Source organism: Mirounga angustirostris, unplaced genomic scaffold (genome assembly GCF_029215605.1).
Source record: "Mirounga angustirostris isolate CCGP_5_RB_7025 unplaced genomic scaffold, mMirAng1.0.hap1 SCAF_7, whole genome shotgun sequence".
Lineage (NCBI taxonomy): Eukaryota > Metazoa > Chordata > Mammalia > Carnivora > Phocidae > Mirounga > Mirounga angustirostris.
In genome coordinates this window covers 100304742-100330568 of record NW_026991715.1, presented here as the reverse complement: position 1 = coordinate 100330568, position 25827 = coordinate 100304742, and positions in this window count along the sequence as shown.

The window sequence follows — 25827 nt, the reverse complement described above, 5'->3', positions numbered from 1 at the left end:
ATATAAATATTTATATTACATATAAATTTGATATCTAGTACATAATTTATATCTGTAAAATCACAATCTACCTTATTTCTTCTCTTTTGTGATATTGTTTAACTGGTAGCTGGTTTGAGGGAAGAGGTCATGTGCTAGAAGTATGTACCTTGATTTTAGAAACATTAAAATATGGGAAAATGTTCATGTAAAAGCCAGGAACATAAAATATATACCCCCAAATTCAAATCTGAGCCCAGATGTTTTCTCATGAGTTTATGGAAACCATATATTCACGTAATAATTCTTTGGTTTTCACAGAGTCTTTGAAATGAATCAATTTGGTGCATTCTACAAAATGCCAACACTCTCCATAAGTTCTGAGTATTATCAAAGCTTAAGAGTACTATCAGTTAAAAAGTACATAATTTGGGCACCTGGGTGGCTCAGTTGGTTAAGCGACTGCCTTCGGCTCAGGTCATGATCCCGGCTGGGATTGAGTCCCACATCAGGCTCCCCCTGCTCTGTGGGGAGCCTGCTTCTCCCTCTACCTCTGCCTGCCACTCCCCCTGCTTGTGCTCTCTCTCTCTCTCTTTGTCAAATAAATAAATAAAATCTTAAAAAAAAAAGTACATAATTTGGACTACTTTTGAAATGGTGTTATGTATCTAAGCTGTATGTACTGCACATTTCCTACATTGTTAACAACAGTTTTATAACAATTACTCTGTTTCTTTATTTACAAGGAAACAGCCCCTCTTCATTTCATTCTTGGCCCTATGGAAACGGCTTTTGTGAGAAATCTGGATTCCATTCCCAGTATAAATGCAAACTGACTGGCACCAAGTCTATGAAGTAGAGCATTTATACAGTATACTTAGCCAAAACAATTCACTTACTTATAAGGAAAAAACCATCATTTGGGTCTGTGAATTGGTTTCCTGTGTTGATTATAGTCAACATTAAATAGAAAGAACTTCGATCTCCATGTTTAATTGTTCTGTACTTCTCTCCCGATAAGTGGAAATTATACCAGTCCTTATTCAGATAGCAAGAAAATAAATGAGACTAGAACTAAAGTACATTTTCCATAACATGGAGAGCATAAAAAAGCCTTTTTAAGAAATTATTAAATAAAAAGTCTTAGTGTCTCCAGTATACACCACCAAAAAAGCAAAAAAAAAAAAAAAAGTTTATAAGTTTATATTTAAATACCTTATTTCTTTATTTAAATGGTGGCAATATACAAATGTAAATTTGCACTTCAAGATAATATTCATGGCAAGTATATCATTTCTTGTCCATGGAACATAACAAACCCCCTTAAGAAACCATGTAATATATTCATTTAAGCCTTTTTGGTGCACAATAAGAGTTCCCATTTAATGAACATCTATCATGTGGCTATTATACTTACATTTGCAACATGTACATTTGCATTAATTCACACAATAGCATATGCATTATTGCTCCCATTTAACAGATAGGAAAACTGAAGATACAGAGATTCTTTATATATTCATAAAGTTAGCAAATTCACATTGAACATAATTATGCTAATGTAATTTGCTAGTAAATAAATTAGGGATAAAAAAGCAAATAAGTTCGTTGTAATCCCTGAGCTCTCTGAGACTATTGACAGTTGGGTAAATAATATGTTTAATAAGCAGCTGGTAAGTACTTGAACTCAGCTTCCAAGTACTATACTTTTGTACTATATCTTGGCAGATGAATGGAACATGTTAAAGTAAATCTACAAAAAAGTCTGTATATTATCGTGATTTTTATTCTTGCCATTTCTATCATTAGACCATTTGAATATATATTAATTTCATTTGATTTAGGCATATGTAATTTCCAATCATGGCTATGAGTGAGGTATTCACAAAGATGCAATGAATTGGTATTGATTTGAGCCTTGAATTGATCTTGGAGTATAAAGAGTGAAAAAAAGCATATGTTGCTTTAACACATAACAGAGAATTTATTAATATGCTGAGAAGCTATGTATAATGTGTAAATGGAAATCTCTCATTGTAGCATTCTTTCATGGTTCTAAATGGTGCCATGACTGAGGTCATGCCATGATGTTAGCATGGTGTGTGAAACTGTAATAGCTTGGCTTTTTTGACAGATTTTTCATTTAAATATTTGGCTCCACTTATATAGGAGGTTGCCATCATTTGTAAGCTTTCCTCTTTTTCGTCTTGTAATCTCTGCAGGATGAAAAATGTTCTGATGCTATGGAAATTATTCCAGCACAGATGCATTTAGATTGCAGAAATTGCTTTGAGTTGTTTAAAGTAAGACATTTTTTTGATTGTTTCCATGATGATTGGATGCTTCATTAACCCCTTTATTGTTGACATCCTATGGAGACTCGATATGTAGTCTTAATTATTTTAAAAGACAATTCTTTGTTATTTAGCTGGTGATTAAAAACACATTAAAAGATGGCACAGAAAGACTATTTTTGTTCATTACCAGATCTGAAAATCTAATCATGTAGTAGGAGACTAATTTTCACATAATTCTTAAAACAATAAGTACACTACTGTAGAAATTATTTGTGCTGCCTATATCAGTTAATTAACCAAACTGCACGAGAGAGAAAGATGATTATTTTCTATTAATCAAATGGAAAAGTCAAGAGTGGACACTTTTATCAATGCTTTAAGAAAAATATCTCAGAGTGAATTCATGTGATGAAACTAAAATATTTGAATGCAAATAGAGAAAATACAAGGAAGAAAAACAATGCACTGAAAGCATGTGAAGTCAGTTTAAAAGAAAGAAAGAAAATGCCCAATGACAGAATTATAGGTTTTAGGCAGAAAAACATGAGGGCAGAGATACCATGTCTATTATGCAATGTATATATATTCCTAAGTAAAATATGTCACACTTGATCATTGCATAATACAACACATTTACCTTCGTGCATATAGTGACACGTAAATATGTATTTCACAATGTTTACATACTGGAAGCTTCCACTTCGAATAATCATTGCAACTTTAACAATAAAGGAAAATGTGATCACTCTAACATATTTCAGAAGAAAATGGCATATGCCACCCGGAATATGAGATTATTTCCATTATGAAGCTGTTACTACAGTTGCTAAAACTTTTAGGACAAAGAAATCCTCTTTTTTTTTTTTTTTTAACTTGAAGTCCCCACTTTTTCTGACCCCTCACCAAAGGCTTTTATTTAACAATGAGCGAATGTTCTGTGAGCAGGTTTTTCAACTAAAAATCTTCCTTCCCGTGTTTACTAATGTGCCAGGCAGTGAACTAAGTAGCTTTACATATAATATCATTTCAATCTTTAGCCAAAAATTTACCAGGTAAACATTATGTCCATAATATAGATGAAGAAATTGAGACTTAGAGAGATTAAGGTTAATAGCTAACAGATTTAGATTTAGATTTACACGATAATAGCTAACATTCTACTCAGGTTCTGTGGAATTCCAAAGCCAAGGAACTCAGTAACTACTATTGCACTATTGCTCACCTACTGTGCCTTTTGTTTTTCGTTTGTAACAGGCAAGGATCTAAAAATAAGTTTATTTTTATCAAACATACACTATTCACAAACATGTTAACTTTAGTCTTAAAAAGCCTGTGTAGTCTTTCTTAAAAAACAACAACAACAACAAAAAAAAACATTGCTGTGTTCCATTGACTCTCTTATTCATTTAGCCAACATGTATTGTATTGTTATTATGCTTAGTGACCAAAGCTCATTGGTAGAGTCTGTCATTGGCTCCCATGTGGGTAGTAACATGATATTGGGTTGTGTTAATATTACATTAATTTCCTTCATTCTCCAAAGTGACATGACACATGATCTTGAATTCTAATAGGGAAAGGGAGCAACTTAAGTTAACAAAAGCCAAGCTCATCCTTCTATTTTACTATATTCTGTTTATGCATATGGGGACAATGTAAAAATCCCCTACAACTGAGATTTGGCTCTTCATTGTCTGAACATCTAAAGAGAGTTAAAGCAGTTTTTTATTCTCACATCTGAGTGTTATCTAATTTTAATTTTAATTGAAGGCATGTAAAACAACTGGCTTCTGTTAGGCGTCAATTGGACTTCCTATACAAATAACAGTCTCCATCAAAAAACTGACCAGATGGCAACTCAGGTAAGGGTAAGATAGATGACTTTCTAAAACGAGGGATGCCCCACATAATGAGGGTCAGCTGAGAGGTATGAGTGTGATTTGTTTTGATGAATAATAAATTCATGTAAGTTACACAATAATTGTGATGCATGAGTTTGCATTGTAAATTCCTGGAGGATCAGTCTTACGTGATGGAGCACAGCTGCCTTTTTGGAGCAGATATCATATTGGAGGTCAGAGTAGTTTAAGGGAATGGGCAAGGCTTAGTGTGAGGAGAGAGCCCACACTGTTTAAAGCTTGAACTTTTGAACTTTTTTAGAATTACGCTTTATAAACACAAACTGGAAATACAACAAAGAACAGAAATTTCCCTCCTTTTTCTGGGGCTTGACAACAACATCTTCTGCAAGGAAAAGACATCTATTTGCCAGAGAGGCAGAGTGAAGCAGCACAACATTCATTTCTATCTTTGATGACCAACTATGCCAATGACTCAGAGCCCCATGGCTTTCCTGTGCTAAATGTACACATGAACATAGACTATATAAATACATGTACTGTGGCTTCAGCCCAATTTTAGAAATTTATTCTAAAAACCATTTTCCATGAATAATGTAACAATTTAGAAGCAAAAATTGAGAAATATAATGAATATTAAAAAGAAGCTTAGTGTTTGAAAACATCTGAATTATGAGACTATATGCAGCTATTTTCTGTGAAGAGAAAAAGAAAATTTTCAAGTAAGTTAAGTCAGAGTTAAAGCAAATAATAAGCTGAGAAATGGAATTGGTGACCAAGTAAAGGCATAGCTTGCCCTACAGAAAATCCAGGAATATGTTTGCCCTTCAGATAATTAAAAATGTAAACATTGGCAATTACATGTTTTGCCAATTACATGCCTTTCTCCTTTTATTAAAAAAGATAGAAGGAACAATATATCATAAAATGGAAAAAACTCCCAACTCTGAGAATTAAGTTGGAAGGTCAGGCCTACATAACAGAAAATGAAATGGACAGTTGGCATTCATCCAAAGAATTGTAGGGTATCAATCCAAATAATTTAATGCAAATAAAATGCTGTAATCTTGATGATTCAAGGAATAACCCATCAAGGCAGCATCTCATTAACCTGTTAAACTGGCATTTATTTAATTTGTAATTCTTAGGTCCCACTTGAAGATTATTGTAATAGCAAAAGCTTGTCGTTTATGCTAACTCCATCCTACAGTAAGGGAAGAGCAGCTCCAGGATAAGTAGTTGCAAGAAAACATAGTAACTTTCCAATGTTACTGAAAGTCTTAAAGAGGAAAAGAAAAAAAAAAAAAAAAACCTTATGTCTAGACAGTATTTTTTTTATATGTTTAAGATACTTTCTTACAATTAAGTAATACATTTCTTTGGACATAGTCAGAAATTTAAAAAAAAGTTATAGTCTATATAATAAAACTTAAAAGTTCCAGGTTTTTGCACATCTTTATTTGCACTTATTTTTTACAAAACAGCAATAGCTGGAATACGAATTTTTATATGGTTATATAAATTCAATTATGATAAGGCCAATACCTGGTTCAAGAAACAGGACACGGCCAACCTTCAGAGGCCACTCCTTGTGTCTTCTTAACAAAAGCAGCTGCTATGTTGAGCTGTGTGGTAATTATTTTCTTGCATTTATTATTTATCATCCAAGTGTACACCTCTAGACACCAATATTTAGTCTTGCTTATTTTTTTAAAAAATGAAAATTTTAAAAATGTAGTTTTCACCTTCATCCTCCTTTTCTCCCATTTCATTTATCTGTTGAAGAAACCAACCATTGGAATTATAATATTGATTTAACAATACTAATATAGGGGCCTGGGTGGCTCAGTCTTTAAGCATCTGCCTTCAGCTCAGGTCATGACCCCCGGGTCCTGGGATCGAGCCCCGCATCGGGCTCCCTGCTCAGCGGGAAGCCTGCTTCTCCCTCTCCCACTCCCCCTGCTTGTGTTCCCTCTCTCACTGTGTCTCTCTCTGTCAAATAAATAAATAGAATCTTTAAAAAAAAATACTAATATAACCACCAATAAGATGAATGAAATGTTTTATATTCTTATGCATATTCTTTCCCATATCCATATTGTTAGAGCATATAGCCATTAAATATCATACTTCCTGAAGTTAAACTCTCATTTAGTTTTGGCTCCAAAGTAATTATATATTTAATGCTCATAACCAATCTTTATGTTGATGTATTTTTGGATATGGTGGTTGTCTAGAGCTCATTCTCTAGTAAATTCCTGAGAAATTGAGTTTTGATATAAAATCTTTTATTCACATTTTCTTTGAGTATCTTAAAATTTTTGCACCATTTTCTTGTGTCATAGAAAAATCACTGTCAAAGTCTTGTGATAATCTCTTTTCATTCACTCTTTTTTGTCTGATATTCTTAAGCTTTTTTTATAACTTTTTCTTTAAAGTTTACTAATTTTATTAAAATATATCTTAGTGTTTATTGCCATGCATTCAAATTAACAGGCAGATGGCATGTTTTTCAATATGTAGTTTCATTGTTGTTGTTTTTTAATTTCAGTAATTTTTTCCCCCTCAAATTACAGCTTATAGTATTCATTCTATTTGGTGGCTTTAGTTTTATTCCTCAAGTATTTCTATTATTCTATGTGTTGGAACTTCATTTTGTCTGTTTTCAATATTTGTCATTTTCCCCCAAATTTCTTCTCTTTGTTAATTTCATTTCAATTTTTATACTTTCCCTCCTTTTCAACTTTTACTTCATTTGCTTTTGATTTGGTTGTTCCTGTCTTCTGGTTTTGTCTTTATTTTTGAAATAACTTTTTCTTTTATCTTGAATTCTTTCCTGAATTTTGTCACAACATGCCTGAGTTTTTCTAAAGATGATTTATGTAGTTATTTCATGTTTTATAATGTTTTCTTAAAGCCATTAGTGTATTTTGGAGTAGGTTTGAGTTGTAATCTGTTTTATGGGCATTTTTTTCTGGTTATTTCATTTTCAGTATGGCTGTTACTCTATTCAACATTGTCTTTTTCCTTTAGTAACTTCACATTCAATGTGATCTTGCTACTTTGCTATAAATTTCCTTTTAAATTAAAATTAGTTTTCCTGAAATTTTAGAATGTGGGAATCAATTTAGTTTTCATACTTCACAGAGCTCCTTTTGTTGTTTTGTGAAGGGTTAAAAAATATGGCAACTTCCTGTCTGAGGTTCTTTTGACTCTTCTCTTTTTTTCTAAAAACTTCTTTTAGATAAGTCTAAGATAAGTCTTTTTTTTTTTTTTTTTTTTTTTACCTAAGTCTTCTCTTTTCTGCATATCTATTATCCCTCTCCTCTTGAATTTTGATGGTTCTCAGATGTTTGCCCTCATTGTTCTGGAAGGAAGGAAGCCCTTAGCTTATGAAGTTGCAGAATTTATTAACAACCTCTTGCTCTCTTTGTTCTCAAATTAGCCCAGGGTGAGTTCCACTGTAAACCTACTGGCTATTCTGGTTTCTCCCATTCCCAGGTCTCTCAGAAGTTTCATTGTTTTCCTCTGCTCTCAGTAGTCCTTGACATTCAGGTTTTTTTATGTTTTTTCCTATGCGTATAGTTTGTATCCTAATATATGGTAAATGTTGTCCATGGGTTTTCGAATGACCGTTAGTAGTTCTGTGTGCTTTTAAATGGAGATTCAAGGAAATTCAGAATCCATTATTGTCTCAGAATCCTATCAGTAATATTAATGTTAATAGTAAAAATAGCTCTTGAGTTTTTATATATACTAGCCATTGAGCTAGGCAGTGTGTGTTAGATTATCTCATTTAATTTCATAGTAACACAATTATGCACTATTATTGCCTTTATTTTACAGATGATTTTTTAAAAAAGATAAATGATGTTACCTACTATCTCACATGTAGTGAAGGGTGGAAGCAAGATTCAAACACCCATCTAATTAATTCACAAGTTCTTCCTAACTCTGGCATCGACAATGTGTTTTAGAGTCCCATGTTCCATAGTGTGTAACAGTACTTCTTAATTTAAGTGAGTAACATTTTTTTCATATTTTTGGTTTAAACAAATGGTAATTCATTTTCTCACTAAAATCAGGGGTACTGCTAATAGTCAAATCTACTTTTATCTAGATAGTCCTTTCTTTCTTTTATTTTTTTTAAGATTTTATTGATTTATTTTTCAGAGAGAGAGCGCACATGAGCAGGGGGGAGCGGCAGGCAGAGGGAGAAGCAGGCTCCCCACTGAGCAAGGAACCCGATGCAAGACTCCATCCAGGACCCTGGGATCATGACCTGAGCCAAAAGCAGACACTTAACTGACTGAGCCACCCAGGTGTCCCTAGATAGTCATTTCATTTTTCACAGTGATACTACTCTTGTCTGTGTAATTGTTACAATGAAGTTCGAGAGAACTTTTCATTTAACTTCACAAAATTCCCTGTTTTGTTGTTTTTATGAATAATTTAGAAATAAAATGTCTTGCTATATGAGGGCTTTGGTCATTTTCATATGATGATTTTAAAAGTAAGATAGAAAAGGTGAGAAGTGGCTTGTTGTAATATAGAGTTAGTTAAAATACAATTCCAATTGCTTTAGCTCCATAGGACTGAGATATAGATGGAGGCACACAGAAGTTACCAAACAAAATGTTAAAATATTCCTCCCTAATAACTTTTGTTTATGGCACCAAACCATGATAAAAAGGACAAGAAGAAACCCCTTGTTATAGATCTTGTCTGGGATCCTTATTCTTTGGCATTTTAGAGGTTTCATCACCACAGTGCATGCCATCACCAGATATCTAAGGGTTCATAAAATATTCTCTTGGATACTAATTTTATTTCAAAGAGAAGGGAAACCTATTTTCCCCACATTTTCTCCCTCCCTTGTCCAAAATGGATCAAAGTCAAACATTCTCAAGAATTTTGCAACAAAAGTAGTTAGCTGGGATCAAAAGAAATGACAGGAAAGTTCTTATGAAAATATTGAAACATTTAGTTTGGAGAAAAAAACATCACTTCTATAGTCAATAAATTGGGATAAAGGCACATTCAAATATTTTCTATTTTTATTTTATTCTCATTCTATTTGCATTGCCTCTCCATATTGGTATGCATCCAATAGCCACAAACTTCTGACACTGGAAATCTAATGTTTTTCCACAGAATGCCTAACATTGTTATACATCAGGTCAAATATTGGTAATTGAAAGGTATCCTAAAACTGAATCATCTTTTAATCAATGGATGAATTAATCTTTATTACTTCTGTTAAATACCAAACTTATAAAGCATACTTTCCATGCATTAGTTTTTTATATTATTTCTTTAATACTATTTCATATAAAATGACCATATCCTCTTTATTTTTAAATGTTAATTCCAGTATAGTTAACATACAGTGTTGTATTAGTTTCAGGCATACAGTGTAGTGATTCAACAATTCTGTACATTACTCAGTGCCCATTGTGTTAAGCATACTCTTAATCCCCTTCACCTATTTCACCCATCCTCCCACCCACCTCCCTTCTTGTAACCACCAGCTTGTTTTCTATAGTTAAGAGTCTGTTTTTGGCTTGTCTCTTTTTCCTTTGTTCATTGCTTTGTTTCTTAAATTTCACATATGAATGAAATCATATGGTATCTGTCTTTTTCTGACTGACTTATTTCTCTTAGCATTATAATGTCTAGGTCCATGCATGTTGTTGTGAATAGTGAGATTTCATTCTTTTTTGTGGCTGAATAATATTCCATTGTGTGTGTGTGTGTGTGCACACGCCACTTCTTTATCCATTCATTTATCGATGGACACTTGAGCTGCTTCCATAATTTGGCTCTTATAAATAATGCTTCAGTAAACATACAGGAGCAAATATCTTTTCAAATTAGTGTTTTCATATTCTTCGGGTAAATACCCAGTAATGGAATTACTAGACCATATGGTACTTCTTTTTTTTAACATTTTGAGGAACTTCCATACTGTTTTAACTATCTGAGGAACCTCCATACTGTTTGCACAGGTTTGAATCCCCACCAGCAATGCAAGAGGGTTCCTTTTTCTCCACATCCTCGCTAACACTTGTTGTTTTTTGTGTTTATTTTAGCCATTCTGACAGGTGTGAGGTGATACCTCAGTAGAGTTTTGATTTGTATTTCCCTTACGGTAAGTGACGTTGTGCAGCTTTTCGTATGTCTGTTGGCCATCTGGATGTCTTTTTTGGAGAAAGGTTTGTTCATGTCTTCTGCCCATTTTGTAATTGGATTATTTGTTTTTTGGGGGTTGAGTTTCATAAGTTCTTTATATATTTTGGAGACTCACCCTTTATTGGATATGTCATTTGCAAATACCTTCTCCCATTTCATAGGTTGCCTTTTAGTTTGTTGATTATTTCCTTCACTGTGCAGAGACCTTTTGTTTTGATGTAGTCCCAATAGTTTATGTTTGCTTTTGTTTCCCTTGTGTCAGGAGACAAATTTGGAAAAACACTGCTACAGCTGATGTCAGAGTCATTACTGTCTGTGCTCTTTTCTAGGATTTTTATGGTTCCAGGTCTCACATTTGGTCTTTAATCCATTTTGGGTTTATTTTTGTGTATGGTGCAAAAAGGTGGGTGAGCATATTCTTTTAATGAAAAGTCAGGTCATGTGAAATAATAAGTAGTTGAATATCTGAAAGTAGAAATTTTCCAGAAATGCTGGGATATATGACCTCTTTAGATAAATATCCTTGTAAGAGATGCAAGAGCAATTTTTTAATGGACAAGATTAATGAGGACTATAGAATCACTGAGCCATGGACTACCATTTCAATTATTTTCAGACTAAGGATATTACATGTTCAAGATGTTTCCCACAGGTCTCAGATCCATTCGTCTAGTCTGTGTGGGAACTATGCTGAGGACATAATGTAAATGATTACACTAACAACATCTAGTCTTTTTTTCTAAGGTAGAAACACCAAAAAGTGTGTGTTGCTTGATTGAAATATGACATTCATCACTATTGGATTATTACTGTTTTGCAGATAAAACTATTATATTTGTGTCTCCAAATTCATCAGACAAATTATGTTTTGTAACAGCATCTTTACATCTGTAGATCAGAAATCATCACTGGGAACTTGAAAACAAAATAACATTATCAAGTTTAGTTTCTTATGAGAGCTAAGCCACTATTCAGATAGAATTATTAATTTCCAAGTCATTCTAAATCCCAAGGAGGAAGTGGCTAATTTAAATTCTCCCTTAGACTTTGTGAGCTGTCTAGTGGTATGATGAGCAAAATCAACATGTTTTTGGTAGAACACCTGATTTTCACACTGATTATACCTTTTAGTTAAAATGATATTCACATTAAGGTTTTGCTCTTCCTATAGTTGAGCTTCAACAATAATTCTGTCTATTCATTCATCCACTCTCATTTATTCACCAAATATTTTTTGGTATCTCCCTCTGGTCCTACACTATGCTGGCCACTGGTAATACAATGATGAACACTTATAGACATAGTTTCAGTCCTCTTGGCAGTGACACTCAAGTGGTAGAGACCAATCTTACATTTGTTGTGTGGATATTGATTTAAATTATAATTTTTATAGAGCATCTGAAGGGGAGGTTCAGAGTTCAATGAGAGTTTAAGAGAATTTGGTCTTGGAAAGAGATAGAAACTGATGAGATTAAAGAATATGCAAGAGTTAACTAGGAAACATGGAAGGAAAGAGAATTTCAGGGAAAAAACACAGTATTTATTAAAGTTCTTTTGGAGTGTATGGGCTCAGTTGAGTCCAGTTTTGGAAATATTGGACTTGGGATACAATTATGATCTTTAAAAAGGACTTGAAGTAATTTGAATATATGATTCTAAAGCTCTGGGGAAATGTGTGTAGGAAATAAATAAAGACATGGGTGTGTATGAAAGTCTTAGGGAGTAAGTATAGAGTGAAAACAAGAAATGGATTAGGATAAAGCCTTGAGAAATTATGACAGCTGCACCTTGCAGATGCCATAGAACTTATAAAAGAGAGGAACCAGAAAGGTGTGAGGACCACCATGTAAGTACTTTGAGAAGAGGAAAAGAACTCTTCCTACCCCAAAATAATTACATCACCAAGGCCCTCATCTATATGCTATTCCATTGGTTTTATTGTAGAATCAGATAATTTTTAAGTGTTATTTAATTATTTGCAAGATTTCTAGAAATATCCTCAGGCTTCAAAACCCACTGTTGCAGAAGATATAGCAGGTGTGCAAATGTAATTAGAAGTTGTGACTGCGGTCTCAATACAACTACTCCATTTGAAAACACTATATCCTAAGATTATAAATTAGGATAGCTCTCTGTTATCAGGTAGTATGCTCCTAACACCCTTTTCTATTCTATCTATCCTGAGGGTAGGCTTACTTGCTTGTACTTTTTGCATTTCATCTGATCTGGGTTGTCCAGAATCCATATAAGATGACAGACAGCTGAATAATTGAAGGCACATAAAACTTGTATACTCTCAGGCTTTCTTTTTAGCATCTAGTCTGGCAAGATGACTCAAAAAAACAGGATGATAAATCCTTAGGAAGGTAGGAGGAAAGTTCTCATGATTGAGTCTTCGAGATGGACCGAATTCGGTACACAAGTCTGTAAATTATAGAAATCTTTTTTGATGCGATGAGCTCCTTACAATGAAATGGTGACAAGCACAATTCATCATAGACCCTCAAAATTGGCAAAATGTTAAATGTTATAATAATTAATATATTTTTATTAATTCCTCATAGCTGATAACATTTGTCTGGACACCTAAAATGTATATTTTAAATGAACATGTATTAGTTTTTACTTTTCTATTTAATGAACATCAGAGACTAAGATCAAGGTAACATTTGCTACTATTAAAAATGGTCCTATAATTTTTGCTTGCTTGGTTCTAGTATTAATTGTGATTTGAGAAAATTTAGTTTATGACATTGGTGCTAACAAGTTTCATCTATATATCAAATCATTTCCTTATAAGAACTGACCTTTGCAAAAGCACACTCAGAAAGTTACGAGGTTTGGAATTAATCCAAATGGCAACTTTTTTTCCCCTGTTGATTTAAATTTAAGCATAAAGGCTATATTGTCGTTACAAACTTTTATATATAGTATCAAAGTCTTCAGTTTTTCCAATTCATATGACAGGTACAAAATCTTTTCCCTAAGCAAAGTAAGAATAAGGCTAAAAATAATCCCATACCACATAGTTAGAAAATTCAGTATTGGAAAACATTCCAAAAGAAAATGATTTTTCATTAGGCTATGAACATAATTCTGTAAACTCAAATGTTGCTGTTTCTAAAACATTAATATGAATGAAATGAACAGTCTTTAAGAAATAAAAAAGTCTCATTTATGTTGAAAAATAAGTAATTTTTTATCTGTAATATGTAGGCCAATTAATTGTACATTATTTTCCTAAATATCCGCCTCAGATATTGAGTAAATATAAAACATTGGTTTAAGGGGAGAGGGTAGTTCTTCAGAAAACCATCTTCCCTAATGGGGACCATCTTTTAGAAACTCTAAGCATGTGGGCTACATTCCTTTAAGATATAAATGACACCTCTTCGTTATATGTTTTTATATTTCTGGCACTCGGCATTGTGAGTGGTATGTTGTTGGGTTAATAAATGTTTGGCGAAGAGGTAAAAATAAAAGCACAGTGCATTAATAATTTCTGGTTACAAACTGTAAGTTTTAGAAAAATAGAATATTCTGTTTAAACTAAAGCAGCCATTTTGGCTAAAATGATTAGCCTAATGCAGAGAAACTGCGTTGTCATTTCTTTACCTTTACACAAATTAGACATAAAGCCGACCCCTGACTGGGACATGAGCAGGGAGAGATTAGAAGTTAAGGTGCTCTGGGGTCTTTTTGAAGATGGTTACTAGTGGGGAAGAGAGCAATCCTATTGTGAAGGGGTGACAAGATGAAAGAAGCTTCTGTTCACTATCAAGATCAGAAAGAAAATTGAAAAGCAACGGAGAAAGAATATCACAAAATGTTAGGCTTATGTTAAGGGAAAGAGCATAAGAAAGAGCTTCAGGGTACAAAGTAGCCCTTACCTAGCACCATCAAGAATTGGCCTTGCTTACTGAGAACACACCCATAATATACACACACATGCACCCCACATGCATACATGTACACATATTCCATACATAAATGTGAACAATTCGTGAGCACTTGCTAACATTACATTACATGATGTAAGATTTTAGGTACAGAGATAGAATTGGCACCAGCCATACCCTAATCAATTCACTATCCTGGCATCTTGCTTCTCTCATAAAATATGGGCACAGCATCTCCATTCAACTACACAGAGGTCTCATGTTACTTTCATGTATTGCGAGTCAGGTTAGGGATAGAAATCAAAGTAAAGGGAAGCAATGTGAGGGCTGCAAAACAAACGACAAGATCAATCTTGACTTTCTTTTTAAGTCTAGAAAGAAAAAAAAAAAAGCCTTGATCAATCAACACGTATTTATTGAGTGAAAAATCTCATTAAAATCTTAAATGTTAATTTTGACCTGAGAACATTTTTACATTCTTTTAATTAGACTTTTAAGCAAATATATTCTATTTGTGAGCTCTTATGAGCTAGTATACCATTGATCACCAAGTGTCTTGATATATGATCTGAATACTTTTTAAAAAAAATTTAGAGGAGACCACCATCTTTTATGTTTAATTAAGTATTTGAATTTTCTTAAAAAAATCTTTTCTGTATCATAGTTAAGAGTAATAAATGAGCTTTACAAACCCCAGAAGAAGCTGAGAAGGAAATTGAAGCAACCTATTCTTGAGTCATTTTCTTTTTGTAATCCAGTTACATCTTAATTATTTTAAACTACTTTGGAAGTTAAATTTTCTCTTATAAGCACTAGCACCCTAATGAGAGAGACATTTATAAATAAATAGACATTTTTGTGACTTGAGACAGTTAATTAAGTTTCCAAAGACATTTAACAGGTAGGAAATTATTTAGCCATTTAAATGATTGGACTTACTCTCTTTGGGCTGTTTTATTCTCAAAATAAGTAGGACCTCCACCAACAGTAAGCTAATATAGACCATGCTTTGGTCTTTTTTAAAGCCTGAATTAGTATGGTGATTCATTTCAGACTTTAAAACTTATTGTAGTAGATTTAAAAAATTCACAGCCAGTATGGAGGAAACTTTATGGTAAAAGCAAAGGGAAGTTGCCTGGGAGCGGAAAGGGGAGCAACAACCATCAAAAAAGTGATCATCAAAAGATAGGCTGGTATTTGCTGATATGAAGGGTATACTGAGCTTCTAAAAACAGTATAGAAGTGCTGTGTTCCAGTTAACGAGTTAAAATCCTTTCAAAATGTCAGAGAGACAATCTAACGAGGCTTCTCCATTTCTAATTCTACACAGTAACAAGGTTAATCAAACCATGAAGTAACACTGAGAGCTTTCACAATTAATGTTGTAAAATACATAAACCAACAGCTAATTAATCAGCCCTAAGGTCACTATATCGCTTGCAGAAAATTAGTAACAGCGAAGATTCATGACAGAGAGAGAGAGAGATGACAGGTCATGCTCTGTGAGTTTCAATTTTAACTAGCGAAGACTGTCAGAGTTCCATCTAAGCTGCAGTAGTCTCTCTCGCTCTTTCTTTTTTAACAGCAGTAGAAGCTTGACTAGTATTGGAAACAATTATATTTTGAACATATTTAGAAAGTTCAAGTAACTATGTCCCCTGTAGTTTTTAACTATGGGAAGAGAGGAGGATCGTTCAGTTAAATACATGAAACAAGCTTACTAGATGACATTTTTAACCTTTCAAACATTTTAGCGTAAAAATGTCTTACTTGCCTTTTTCATGCATACCAACTTCCAGTTTAACATATGCCCAAGAAAGATGAGAATCAGAAGATAATCATAAGAAATTAACTATATGAAAACATTACTGTAAATCTTTTGTTTTAGATACAGGAACTGAAATTATTATTTGTAAGCCTCATTTTCTTGGGGAGCCCACATTTGAAATCCCAAATAAAAGGAAATAAAGATAATATTCTAGGTATATTACTGTAGTACAAAATGATTTTGAATTTCTTTCAGTGGTTAAGGAAAATGAATGAGCAACAATAAATAAAACATCAATGTTTATGAGACCTTGTTAAAGGAAAAAGTAAAGAAATTAGTGATTCTAGGGAAAAGAGATTCTGGGTCAACAGAAATAATAAAAAATCTAAGCCATTACAGTATTGGGGGGTTATGTGTCCAAAGAGATAATTACCTCTTTGAAACAAGAAAAAGAAAAATAGATAAGTAAAATGCACATTCAGTTTGTAGTTTGGGGAATGATTTTTTGGTTTGTTAGGTGATAGAATTGCATTTAGAAATTAGGTGTATTTTATTTTTTTTAAAGATTTTATTTATTGAGAGAGAGAGAATGAGAGACAGAGAGCATGAGAGGGAGGAGGGTCAGAGGGAGAAGCAGACTCCCTGCCGAGCAGGGAGCCCGATGCGGGACTCGATCCAGGGACTCCAGGATCATGACCTGAGCCGAAGGCAGTTGCTTAACCAACTGAGCCACCCAGGCGCCCGAAATTAGGTGTATTCTATCATCAAAATTAAGTATGGCTTTCTAATCATTTGTAATTTTAAAAGTTTTTTCAAAAAAATGGATCAAACTCTACACACTGTCTTGTTTTTTTTTTTTAATTTTATTTATTTATTTGAGAGAGAGAGACAGAGATAGCAAAAGAGAGCACAAGCGGGGAGGAGAGGGAGAAGCAGGCTTCCCACCAAGCAGGGAGCCCGATGCGGGGCTGGATCTGGGGCTCGAACCCAGGACGCTGGGATCATGACCTGAGCCGAAGGCAGATGCTTAACCAACTGAGCCACCCAGGCGCCCCTCTACACACTGTCTTGTACTTTGATTTTCCCCACTTATATATCTCTTGGGACACATCCCATATTAGTGTATACAGATCTACTTTTTGAAAACAAAATCATATCCTTTTCTATATGGATATAGCACAATTTATTTAACCACTACAGCAGGTATGAGCATTTCTTCCATATATACAAATATCAGTCATTTTAGGTTCTCAAAATAAGTGATAAATCTGTTTTAAAATAAAAATTACTCCCTTTGATAAGTATTTTTGCATTAAATATTAAAGCAATACAAATAGCAAAATTAAAAAAAAATACAAGAATAGAGAAAATGCCCATGGTATCCAATCACAGAGAATGGTTATTAAGATTAGGAGAATATTGCTTATAGCATCTCTCTTGGAATATACATAACTAAAAGAGAGATAGCTAGGGAAGAATAATTGTAGTAAAATAGAATGATACTATATTTTTAACATTTAAATTAAATTTGTTGTACTTAAACCAAAAACAAGATAAAGAATTTAAGGAGAAATTGAAGAAATTGTTACGGTGCAGATAAATGTGTTTTTTCCTCATATAAAATGTATTCTTAAAAGATCATTCCCAGATTAAAAATAGTATAAAAATATTAAGGGAAGTAATGTTTAACTATAGTTTTCAAAATAGATAAGGTTTATGATTCCCTAAAGTGAAAGATAAGTATAATGGCACTCATACATTCCTAGCTCTCCTCTATCCATAACCTATTCTTTTATTATTATTATATAAACAATTGACAAGTTTTCACCCATTTTTGTTCTATTTTGTAATTGTAATAAACATTTTGTAGGGATTTAATTATCTGATGAAATCATTCAATATGCACCACCGATCCTTTTACTATACATTTTCATTCTTTAGGCCCTAATTTGAATTCATCATTTGGAAGCCCATTTTTTTATTGTTAAGTAGTGTTTTGCAGGGTGCCTGGGTGGCTCAGTCATTAAGCGTCTGCCTTCGGCTCAGGTCATGGTCCCTGGGTCCTGGGATGGAGCCCCGCATTGGGCTCCCTGCGCCATGGGAAGCTTGCTTCTCCCTATCCCACTCCCCCTGCTTGTGTTCCCTCTCTCACTGTCTCTCTCTGTCAAATAAATAAATAAAATCTTAAAAAAAAAAAAGTAGTGTTTTGCAATGTTGTGCTATAAATAATCCTACTTTAGGGGAAACCCCCAAGTTGCAGCATGCGTGGGCAAGCGAATCCAGCACTATAGTTAATTTCTCAGTAGCTGGTGAAAATTGCAATGAAATTGATTAAAAATATAAAAATATTTAAGATTGATTATTAAATATGTATTTGTAAGAGTTAAAAATCTTAGAGGAGAAAATACCTGTAAAATCTTAATGGAGAAAGTACTAGTAATTCACAACTCCCTCTTCTCATCCACTTACCACTTCTCTTTTTTGCTTTCCTAGCTCATCGATCGATCTATCTACATATCGATTGATGGATCGATCCATCCATCCATCCATCCATCTATCCATCTAATCTGTTGATATGGGGTAAAATGCTTGTTTGGTGTGGCTTTTTTAATTATAAAAAGAGTTCTAGTTTTCAATGACTATAATTCTGCTCATCCTTCCTACTTTGAGTACTTCTTTTTGATAGAACAGGGAAGAGACAATGATGGAAAAAAATAATAGAATGTGATTTAAACAGTATTGCCCCTCCACAACAGACATAACCTGGGCCAAAACATAATTATGTCAAAGGCTGAAGCTGAATTGTCTGTGTATGTTGTTTTGGTTTTCCTGTCTAATGTCCAGGGTAGTTGCTTTCATACATTCAGTTAGAATGTTGTGCCAAAAAAATTCTTATGGAACATTACTAAAATGAAGCTAAAATCCTTAATAAACTTGCAGGACTCTTTTGTATAAAGCTCAGATGGTGTTGCACAAATGTCCCCCCTATCCAGATAAACTGTTTTATCCTTATATATGCCTTGGAGTTCAGATATATATGCTCCCACCCCCCGAAAACACACACAAACACTCCATCCCACTGTATAAATAAATCAGAGATAAAGTGAATCTATCTTATTAGAAAGAGTAAAAACAGTTTTCTTTGGTTCCTATTCACCTATATAATGTGATTTCTTGAAGAATAAGATCTTAATTATTATGATTTATTCAGCATAGGAGTTCAAAGTTGTGCATTTTACATTTTGATTTGAAGATTCAAAAAGCCCTTTGCTATGAAAAAAAAGCCATTTCTATGATTACTTTATGAAATACAGTTCACTTGAAAATTGAGTGTATATAGCAAGTAAATTTTGACTTTAAAAAGTGAGACTGCCTTGCTTTCTAAGCTCATTTTTTTTAACATTTGATCCCATCTTTTCCTCCTTTCCACAGCTTTAATAAAATGGGAGATGAATGAAAAATGTTTTTGGGCCTGATTATAAAACAGTGAGCATTTCCTGTATGGGCACATGTGCATATGAATTACCGCGGAAATGGATCTTTGATTACTCCTATAGCTTTATGCAAGTTATGATTTGTGATATCAGTGAGGACCAGAAATCATTTTCAATATTTTCATTGCAGCACAGAGCAAGCCTCCTATGGAAAAACAAGTTAAGTGTTGTGCTAGCTGGTTGCTCTCCCTATCATTACAGAGCACTTTAGGAGGTCCCCTTGTATTCATTTCAGCGTATGGTTTAATTTAAAAGTAATTCCAAGCATTTAACACGCTTCCTTCATTTTAAAGAGTACTTCTTAAAAATGAAAAGGATTCAATCACTTTTTGGAGACAGGCAGAGGGTACAATATAAATGTAAGTCCCATCAGTGCAGGTCTGATGGTTTCTGATTTAAATAGTTTTTATTAAATATGAAATGTCCAAATTACCTAATCATTGTCTCCTGTAAGATAAACACAGTTTTCCAGGCCTTTCTCCAGAGTCTTATCTCAGAGCTGCAGGATGTCAGTTGATAATGTTGCCTTCATGTTAGACAAGCAGACAAAATAATTTGATTGTACTGCTTGCCATGTTGTTCTAAGCAGTTCTTTAAGAACTAAAACCACTTTGTTTCTGGTGGCATGACAAAGCCCATTACTTTCATTTTTTTGAACTCCTTAAAAAGCTTCAACATCAATAAGACTGCTTTCAGAGCACACTGGTATAATGTGTTTAGTCTTGTCTCATCTATCCATCCAGAGGTAGACATAAAACAAAAGTTAGGATAGTAGGAAAAACGTTTTTCATGCTGCAAAACATGGTAAAATTACAGGTAATTACTTTTTAAACTGACAATCACTGAATTGAGTGTTTAAAGCTAAATTTTAAATAAATTATTCAAAAACCTATAAACCTAAATCCAAATGCTAGACAGTAACTTCTGTACTGTTTGAATAATATTTTGCAATAATCACACAAAGAAAGACCATGAAAAAATGATCAAAATGATCTTTACCATTATTTTCTAGGAGTAAGAGTAATATATTTTAATTAAAAATGTTAAATGATAAGTCTTCTAATTATTTTACACTCGTGAGAGAGAGGCATAGGAAATGTAAAAATCACTTTAATATAATGAGAACTTTACTCCGAATAGGAGGGTAGGCTGAGGGATTGGGTATTTCTAAAGGATAAGCTTGAAAAAAAACAACAAAAAAACCAGATCCTTGCAAAAACAGATTTAAAATCAAAGCTTAAGGTGAATGGACACCCACTTTGTGACCTTATATAACACACACACATTTTAAGTCCAGTTTCCTTATTTATAAAATAAGAATAGCTACGTGAAATTAGAACATCTAATCAACTGGCTCTAGCCTGATACTGATTGAAAGAAATCTACACAGTCTCTGACCTAAGGTTGCTTACATTCTGGTCCAGAAAGCAAAAACCATAATCAAGTCAATGTACACATAAATATAAAATTGGGACTATAGTAAGTATTATGAAGAAGAGCGGCATAGAATTGTGAAACCTCCAGCTTTGCTTTTCTTTTTCAGGATTGCTTTGGCTATCTGGGGTCTTTTGTGGTTCCATACAAATTTTAGGGTTGTTTGTTCTAGTTCTGTGAAGAATGCTGTTGGTATTTTGATAGGGATTCCATTAAGTCTAAGATTGCTTCGGGTATAGACCTTTTAACAATATTTGTTCTTCCAATCCATGAGCATGGAATGTCTTCCCATTTCTTTGTATAATCTTCAATTTCTTTCATCAATGTTTTATAGTTTTCAGAGTATAGGATTTTTCACCTCTTTGGTTAGGTTTATTCCTAGGTATCTTATTATTTTTGGTGCAATTGTAAATGGAATTGTTTTCTTAATTTCTCTTTCTGCTGCTTCATTATTAGTGGATGGAACAGATTTCTGCACATTGATTTTGTATCCTGCAACTTTACTGAACTCATTTATCAGTTCCAGCAGTTTTTGGTGGAATCCTTCCAGTTTTCTATATACAATATCGTGTCATCTGCAAGTAGTGAAGATTTTACTCCTTCCTTACTGATTTGGATGCCTTTTATTTGTTTTTGTTGTCTGATTGCTGTGGCTTGGACTTCCAGTACAATATTGAATAAAAGATTCCAGACTTCAAGTTGTATTACAAAGCTGTAATGATCGGGGCGCCTGGGTGGCTCAGTCGTTAAGCGTCTGCCTTCGGCTCAGGTCGTGATCCCGGAGTCCTGGGATTGAGCCCTGCATCAGGCTCCCTGCTCCGCGGGAGGCCTGCTTCTCCCTCTCCCACTCCCCCTGCTTGTGTTCCCTCTCTGGCTGTATCTCTCTCTGTCAAATAAATAAAATCTTTAAAAACAAAGAACAAAAAACAAAGCTGTAATGATCAAAATGGTATGGTACTGGCATAAAAATAGACACGTAGATCAATAGAACAGAATAGAAAACCCAGAAATAAACCCACAATTATATGGTTGTTCCAGTTTTAGTATATGTGCTGCTGAAGCAAACACTTTATGGTCAATTAATCTTCAGTAAAACAGGAAAGGATGGGAAAAAGTCTCCTCAACAAATGGTATTGGGAAAACTGGACAGCTACATGCAAAAGAATGAAACCGGACCACTTTCTTTCACCATACACTAAAATAAACCCAAAATAGATTAAAGACCTAAATGTGAGACCTGGAGCCATAAAAATCTTACAAGAGAGCACAGGTAGTAATGTCTCTGACATCAGCTGTAGCAACATCTTTCTATATATGTCTCCTGAGGCAAGGGAAACAAAAGCAAAAATAAACTATTGGGACTACACCAAAATAAAAAAAAAAAAACTTCTGCATAGCAAAGGAAATAATCAACAAAACTAAAAGGCAACCTATGGAATGGGAGAAGGTATTTGCAAATGACATATCCAAAAAAGGGTTAGTCTCCAAAATATATAAAAAACTTATGAAACTCAACCCCCAAAAACCCCTAATAATCCAATTACAAAATGGACAGAAGACATGAACAGACCTTTCTCCAAAGAAGACATCCAGAGGGCCAACAGACACAGGAAAAGATGCTCAACATCACTCATCATAAGGGAAATGCAAATCAAAACTGTACCGAGATATCACCTCACACCTGTCAGAATGGCTAAAATAAAAAACACAAGAAATAACAAGTGTTGGTGAGGATGCAGAGAAAAAGGAACCCTCTTGCACTATGCAAACTGCTGCAGCCACTGTGGAAAACAGTATGAAAAAGTTAAAAATGGAACTAACCCATGATCTAGTAATTGCCCAAGTGGGTATTTACAAAAAATACAAAACACTAATTCAAAGGCATACATACACCCCCATGTTTACTGCAGCATTATTTACAATAGCCAAATTATTAAAGTAGCCCAAGTGTCCATCAACAGATGAATGGATAAGTAGCTATACACACACACATACATGTATGTGCATGCACACACAACAGAATATTATTTAGCTATAAAAAAGAATGAGTTCGGGGCGCCTGGGTGGCTCAGTTGGTTAAGCGACTGCCTTCGGCTCAGGTCATGATCCTGGAGTCCTGGGATCGAGTCCCGCATCGGGCTCCCTGCTCGGCAGGGAGTCTGCTTCTCCCTCTGACCCTCCTCCCTCTCATGCTCTCTGTCTCTCTCTCTCTGTCTCAAATAAATAAATAAATAAAATCTTAAAAAAAAAAAAAAAAAGAATGAGTTCTTGTGATTTGCACCAACATGCATGGGCCTAGATCGTATAATGCTAAGCAAAGTAAATCAGAGAAAGACAAATACCATACAATTTCATTCATATGTGTAATTTAAGAAACAAAACAAATGAACAAAGGTAAAAAAAGAGAAAGAGACAAACCAAGAAACAGACTTAACCATAGAGAACAAACTGATGGTTAACAGAGGGGAGGTGGGTAGAGGGATGGGTGAAATAGGTGATGGGGATTAGGGAGTGCACTCATTGTGATGAGCACGGGGTGATGTATGGAATTCTTGAATCACTATATTGTACACCTGAAATTAATATAACACTGTATGCTAACCGTACTGAAATTAAAATAAAGAAAAAGAGCTGCATGGTTCCATGACAGTTTGTATTAAGGACAGTTTAAAGTACTTAGGGAAGTTAGAAAAGATTTGTATGAGGACAAAGATGTGCTGCAGTTTGAAGGAATGAACTGGATAAATAAAGAAGGGAAGAACATTCTGTGCAGAGGGACTTGATATGTAAAGATACAATGTCAAGGAGGCCTGAAGGAAGAACTAGTAGTATAATAAAGAAAGAAAAACATGGTGGGAAGTGAGGTTTAAAAAAGGGAGACACCCAGTGTGTTGGAGGACACTGTAAGGACTTTTGTCCTTATTCCCCTTATTCCCTGAGGGAATCCTTTGAAAGGATTTAGGAAGAAAGATGATTTCTAATCTGCTCTTCAAAGAGACCATTCTGAGCCACGATGGAGGTTCTGGGATTGAAAATGTGTGTAAATTTTCAAATGCTTCCAGTGCTAGCTGGGCAATACTGGTTGTCCTTATCTTTATTATGACCACATTCTGAAGAGAATGTTACCTTTTTCTTTTTCATTTCATTTATTTATTGTTACGTTTTTAAGAACTAGGGATAGGACTAATATATATGTGATTATAATACAGAGTAGCAAATAGATGCAAATTTATTGGCACAATGAAATTGTAGGACAAATTTTTCAACAAAAGGTCCATTAGACAATTCTTAGATTTTAAGTATGAATATTCTTTCCAAGGAAAAACAATTCTTATATTCTAACATGATAATAATTCTACTCTTATTAATTATAAAAATACATTATGGAAAAGTAGTTATAAAATAATATGTTTAAATGAATGCATTTATAATTGAAATTATAGAAAAGTGATACATTTATGCCCGGGTTTTATTACTTAATCTCTTTTTTATTATTATTACTTAATCTTTTTAAGTTACATAGACTGATAATATTCAGTAACTCCAAAACAAACAAACGAACGAACAAAACCACACAGTAATATCTATAGCCTCCAATTCAGGAAGCAATGGGAGAATGATTATGATAGAAATACCTGCTCATTTGGGCTCTCCTTTAGGAGAAATTGGCATTCCCACCACCAAGTAACTATAAACTTGGGCAAGTTACTTAGCTTCTATGTGATGCAGAACGTTCATCTGCAAAATGAAGGTGCTGATTGGAATGGCTACTAAGATCCTCTAACATGGTGCCTTTAGATACCCTTTAATTTGTGATTATGAAAAGACTCTCAATGAACTGCTGTTGGGAGCCTGCCATCAAAACCATCTTCTTTTGTTCATCTGAGTATCAATATTATAAAATAGCACTTTGGGAAAATTGCCAACAAACTGTATCATAATGAATATGTCTGTTTATTCCCTCATTATCAGTTATCAAAGTTTGAATTTTTCAAGGTATATCCAGTGTATTTTATCACCACAAAATTCTATCTTCCATCAAATTAAAATCACCAAGAATAATTGCATTATTTTTTCACACTACTGTTGATATATGATTTTTTAAAAATATGAATTGATGCGCACATCTGGTTAAAAGATGTTTCCCCTGCTTTTTCTCTAAGTACTTGACTAACTTCTTAATTCTGAGGGATCAACACTAATTTCCAGTGTTTACCAGCAATCATAGATGACTAGCAGTTAAAAAGCCATCAGCCCTGTCACATTTTTCAAAGAACATAATCCCTTTCCAGATGGCCCTTCATTTGGCTAATGGAGAGCCTAAGGGGATAAAAATGTCACCTGTTGTAGCTAGTCAACAGTATTAATAAAAACACAAAAATATACCATTCATGTAATGGCAACAACCCAAAAACAGATTTATGAGTTCCTTTACTGAGTTCATTTGCAATGATCATAGTTTTAGCATTTTAAAGTTTCCAGTTCCTCTCTGAATGTTCCAACGCTAGTTCCAAAAAGCACCAAAAGATATTAGAAAATAAAAAGTTATTTTCAAAAGCTAAGAAAAATTTAAACATTGGTTAAAACAATGTAAATAGTTTTTAAATGTATTTCTCATGTGAAAGAGAATAATAAGGTAAAGAAACATCCATACCTGTTTTTTGAAACTCTGGTAAGATGTGGGCAACTACCTTTTCTAATTCACCTCTACTAAATTACATTTTACAAACTAAGCTAATACAACCCAAATGCTGTTTTTCAAAAGGCTCTTTTCCTTTTCCTCGTCTCTAATTTTATACAAAAGATGCCTGCTGTCTGCAGTGTATTCTCTACCTGGTTAAGTCTGACTGACCATTCAAATTCCAGTTCACAATACCCATCTTTAAATTTCCATTATTTGTATCC